Source organism: Vulpes vulpes, unplaced genomic scaffold (genome assembly GCF_048418805.1).
Source record: "Vulpes vulpes isolate BD-2025 unplaced genomic scaffold, VulVul3 u000000641, whole genome shotgun sequence".
Lineage (NCBI taxonomy): Eukaryota > Metazoa > Chordata > Mammalia > Carnivora > Canidae > Vulpes > Vulpes vulpes.
In genome coordinates this window covers 313,619-319,618 of record NW_027325782.1, presented here as the reverse complement: position 1 = coordinate 319,618, position 6,000 = coordinate 313,619, and positions in this window count along the sequence as shown.

Genomic DNA, 6,000 nt, shown 5'->3' with positions numbered 1-6,000 from the left:
TAAAACAAAGGTACTTAGAATGACTATCTGACTTTATTCCAGAAAGAAAGTTACTCACAGGCTACCAGTATAAGAAAGCTAATTCTCATAATTGGTGGATCAATTACTATGATGAATCTCTCTCTCTCTCTCTCTCTCTCTCTCTCTCTCTCTCTCTCTAATAAGACTCAGTTTTTATTCATACGAGGAACATGTAAGAATTTGGTGAATGGAATATATATCAGTACAAGAAACCAGCTTTTTTTTCAGAGAGCACTGAACAATGCCTTTTATATTTTTCTGTAATTCTTTCTATGCTAGTCAAATGGGCCAATAAATACTCTGAAGATTTATAGTGGATGGTGAGTCTTTTCCAGTTTTGTTTTGTTTTACTTACCCATAGCATAACTGGTGCTACGAACAAATTGGTTTCTTCGTAGTCTTGGGCCTCAATGTCAGTATTAATTTAGTTGGCTTGCTCTTTTAAAGAATGAAGTCATTCCTTTGTCAAATAAAAGAAACAAGTAGAAAAACCAAATTGCCAAAGGAAAATTGTAATTTCTTAAAGTGGATAAAGAGAAACTGCTTTATAAGAATGGGAGGTTTTCCAAAATGTAAAAGTGTAAAACTAGTTGGGGAAAAAAAAAACATAACAAAGCAACATCATCCTCAGGATAATAATTATCTCTGGGCAAGGAAAGACCAGGATTAGGAGAAAGGAGAAAGAAAGAAACTCCAAGCACACATACATCAATTTAAATTCTTGGAAGAATTCAAAATGCTTACACTTCACCATGTGCTTCATACTAATGAAGAACATGTTGTAGGTAACTTGATCATATAAATATCTACCACATACCCATGCACACACAAACGCACACATTGAATTGTATATGTAAACATACAAAATACTGTTTAATGAATAAGTAAATAAACGACAGAAATTTTAGGATTTTGTATTTATTCATAAGAGACCGATAGAGAGGCAGAGACACAGACAGAGGGAGAAGCAGGCTCCTCACAGGCAGCCAGATGCGGGACTCGATCCCCAGACCAGGATCACACCCTGAGCCAAAGGCAGGCAGATGCTCAATCGCTGAGTCACCCAGAGGTCCCTAAAAAACAGAATTTCTGATCATTCAGCAATTTTGTCTGTGATTCCTCTGTATTGATGATCTGGTTCACTCAGTCCAAGTGGCTGAACAGTAGTATTCCATTATATGATGATACATTTATGTGTGGGCACATCTAGTCAAACTTTCTAGAGGCTTACCTAGTTTATTAGCTTTCAAAGAAATTGATTTTTTAAATCATCTCCATAAATGTTTTTCCTAGGCTCTTTGTGTTTTGTTTTTATAATTCTGTTGCTTCAACTTTCTTACTCTTTTGATTTCTTCATCTAGCTTCTTGGATTAAATGCTAGCTGATTGTAGTAAATATATTTAAGACTATTCAGAACTTCTAAGTATTGCTTTAGCTATACCTCACAAATTTATTTTTCATATTTTAGTTTGTTGATAAAGCCATTACAGTTTATGATTTTCCTTGTGAAGTCTTTTTTAACCTAGTCATTATTTAAGCATTTGGGTTTTTTTTTTTCAGATTTTCTAACCTGTAGGATTTTAATTACTAGTTGTAATAGTTCATTTCTAATTAAACTGCACTGTAATCAGATAATATGGTTTGAATAACTATGACTCTTTGTGACTGAGAGTGTACAGTTGATTTTATAAATATTTACAATGTTGCATGCATGCTTTAGGAGAATGTCTATTCTCTGTTGTATCCTCTTTTGAGTGCAGGGATATGTAAACTCACAATTATGTCATACGTGTTACTCAAATTCTCTATATATTCTCCGAATGTGCAGTTTCTGAGAGAGGTGTTAAATTTTGCCACTATGCTTCTCTGAGCTTTTCACTTTTATTTTGTAATTCTGAGTTTTCGTAGTTGCTGGCTTTTGGTGTTTTATGGTTTAAGTCTATATTATTAGGCACATACAAATTTATAATTTCTGTAGCCTTTTCATGAATTATATATTATAGCTTATTTGGTTTATTCACATTAATGCTTCAACTTCATATTCGACTTTGACAGATATTGTTGCACTAGCGTTTTTTTTTTTGGTTCATATATGCTTAGTCTATTTCTTTTTTTCCCTTTTTATATTTTCTGTTTTAGGTTGTGTGTGTAGCAGTGTCCCCTGTAAGCAGCATATAACTGATTTTTTTATATCCACACTGATAATTTATTTTTTTTTTTATTTATGATAGTCACAGAGAGAGAGAGAGGCAGAGACACAGGCAGAGAGAGAAGCAGCCTCCATGCACCGGGAACCCGATGTGGGATTCGATCCCAGGTCTCCAGGACCGCGCCCTGGGCCAAAGGCAGGCGCCAAGCCACTTCGCCACCCAGGGATCCCCACACTGATAATTTCTGATGTTTATTAAAGCGATTTAATCTATTACATTTATTGTCATTATAGTGTATTTCGAGTTATACTGACAAACCGTATTTTGTGTTTCTTTTTCATTGAAGATTCCTCCTGGTTCTTTTTTTCTTCTTTCCTAAGTTTTGTTAGATTCATAAATCATATTTTTGTATCCTCTGTGTCAATTTTTATTTATATTAGAATTTCTCAGCTATTATGTCTTTGACCACTTTGTTCCAATATTCCTCTATTATCTTTTACAAGAATCCATTAAAATTTTCTGAAACAATGATTCTCAAAGAACACTCGATACGAACAACCTTTTCACTTTTTCTCTTTGTACTGCATCCTGGGTAAAATTCTCAGTTCTTTTTTCCAGTTTATTAATTCCTTAACCTTGGTCATTCTAGAGTTTATTCTTTTACTTTCCTATTTTTTCTTTTCTCCACACCTATATGTTTTCTGGGATTACTAATCAGATCTTTTTCCTATTCATACAATTTTATATTTTTTCAGTAAAGATCATTTCAGGGGCATGTGAGTAGCTCAGTCGGTTGAGTATACAATTCTTGATTTTGGCTCAGGTCATGAGATGGAGCCCCCACATGGGGCTCCTCACTGGGCGGGGAGTCTGCTTGAGATACCTTCTCTTCTTCTCTCCTTCCCTGCTCTCTCTTGCTCATGTGCTCTCTCTTAATTAAATGAAAATCTTTAAAAAGTTCATTTCATTCATTTTCCCCTCTGATTTTGGTACCAAGAAGTAGGTCTTACTGTGACAAATACCTAAAAATGCCAAAGCAGCTTTAGAACTGGGTAAGGGGGAAGGCTGTAGAAGTTTGGAGGGCCACACTGGGAAAAGCCCCATTGCTGTGAAGGAACTATTGGTAGAAATAATAGATGTTGAAGGCGATTCTGGTAAGAGTTCAGAAATAAAATCAAGAGCTTCAGAGATAGATTGTATCTTTTAGAGAATACATAACTAATCAGAAACAGATTGTTCAAAACATGGATGTTGAAGATCTTTCTGTGAGATCTCAGATGGAAATAAGGAACGTGTTATTGGAAACCATAAACAAGGAGAACCTTGTCATGAAATGGCAGAAACTTGGCTTAACGAGTGTTCTAGTATTTTGTGGAAGTTTGAACTTGGAAGCAATAAAATCAGATATTTATCTGAGTAGATTGCTCAGGAAAGTTTTAAAGGAGCTTGTTTCTTCCTGACTGCTTATACTAAAATGCAAGAAGAGAGAAATGAGTTGAAGAAGGTATTAAGCAAAAAGAAGTCAGGACTCAAAGATGTGGAAAATTCTCAAGTTTCCTAATTTCTCAGTTTGTCATTTCTGCTCTAGCACTTGTGCTCATGCTCTTGCTATCCCTAGACAGTTCCCTTCTTGTCCTCTTCCCATCCATGTCCGACCTATAGAGTCAGCTTCCCAACAAAGTCTGTCTTGATTTGTTCAGTCATGTTGGCATTTTCTCTTGTGAATTTCTGTAACCTTATAATCATTTTCCTGTGATTTTTGTGACATGTAGTCTTTAAGGCACGTTTCATTTTGTAATTTTACATTTTCTGAAATTGAAATTTCAATTTTACTCTCTTGTCTGTGTGTATATCTATATCTTTTTCAGCAATTCTCTGTTTACCCATCAAATGCTTTTTATGGATAACACATATGTAATCCACGGGTTCTAGAATATGAGGAAATAGAAAATGTGACTGCTGAATGGTTCTCAGGTGGTTCTACATGGCACGTACAAGAGCAGGGCTAGAGCAGTGGGAAATTTAAGCAAACCAGTGGAGCCTTGCTCTGGTCACTCCACAGCCTTGAACAAGCAGCTCAACTCTTTTTTTATACTTTTTGCTTTATTACTTCATTTTTGGATCTGAGCAAAAAGTTTTGTGAACCCAAAAATATTGGTATAAATGTGTAGTATGTTTTAGCTTTGTCTCTCTTAGGAGAACACAGGCTTCTGCTCCCAAAGAGACTGGCACAGTTATGTCCAGATAATTGGGTCAGCTTATTCTTGATTGGTTTGTGTGCAAACATGCAGACTACATCCATAGTCATCACTCCTCTTAATCTTTCAAACATCTCTGTGCCAATCTCCTAAATGTTAGTTCCCTTCTAACATTTTCTTTAAAAAATGGTGCCTCAGGCCTCCCAGAATGAACACAAATTTTATAGCATTAATGGTTCTTTGCAGACAGCAAATTTTAGATTTCTTTCCAAAGCACATTAATGAGTGTTAAGAAAATCTGTAAATGGCTATAATTTAAGAAGAAAGTATTATCCTTAAGAGAAGATTAGAATTTGGAGGGAAAAACAACCACAATTTTTATCTAGAAACTTTTTATCTTCTCCCTCTGCCCCTTCTCCTGCATGCTCTCAATCAATCAATCAATCAATCATTCAATAAAATCTTTATTTCAAAAGAGGAAATGGGCTCACACAATTGTGGAGTCTGGCAAGTCTCAAATCTATAGGGCAAGCTTGCAGGCTAGAAATTCAGGTAAGAATTGATGTTATAGTCTTGAGCCCAAATTGCACAGGCAAATGAGACATTCAGGCAAGGTTTCTATGGCACAGTCTTGAGGCTGAATTCCTTCTTCTATTGGAAACTGGTCTTTGCTCTTAAGGCCTTCAACTGTTTGGATGATGCCCCCCACCCACACACACACACTACGGAATGTAATCTGCTTTACTCAAAGCCTACTAATTTAAATCTTATTCACATCTAATATATTCACAGTAATGTCTACACTAGTTCTTGACCAAACTATTGGGCACCATAGCATAACCACAATAACACATAAAATTAACCATCACGGTGTGTCATTATCTATTAGGCTCTGTTTTCTACCTCTTTTCCTCACTCAGCTCTACTTCATTTCACCTTACTCCACCAAATAAAATGCAATATGATTTCAGCTTTGTAAGGGTCTCCAATCTGCTACAGACCTAAAACCTCTGAACTAATCAGGAGTTCAAAGAGCTCTCTAGATGACACAGCCACAAAGACCAAATTCCCAACAGCTTTGTGTATCAGAGGTTTTCCTGCATGGTAGGTTTGGTGGAAGAGACAATGAGTGAAAAAAGCAAATGTCTATGAGGCAGGCTGATCTCAAAATGTTAATACACATTTGCCACTGAATTCACATCATGGATGGTGTATCATTTGTGTCATTATTGCTCGAAGTAAATTTTCTTGAAGTCTTTAAACCTGTACCCTGATACATATGTCAAGACTGATGGAGAGTCGCTAGGTAAGGGTGGATCTGAGCTGCTCTTTCATTCTGTATTTGGAATCTCAGCAGTCATCTCCTGGATTTTTTTTAGAGCAGAACTGATACAGCATCAGGGGCATTTCAAACTCTCGAAATGACATTTGAAAGCATTCAAATGAATGCAAGTAGCTGCATAAAGTAAGCACTAAAACGTGAGATTAACTATTGCTATGCTTCATGAGCCCTTTCACGTTTTTCTTCTAGCACCGTGGTAATAATAAAACTTAATCGTAGCAGCCTTGGCAGTTTAAAAACAGCACATATGTATTTCCACATTTGATTCTTCCTCCAAATAGCACCATGG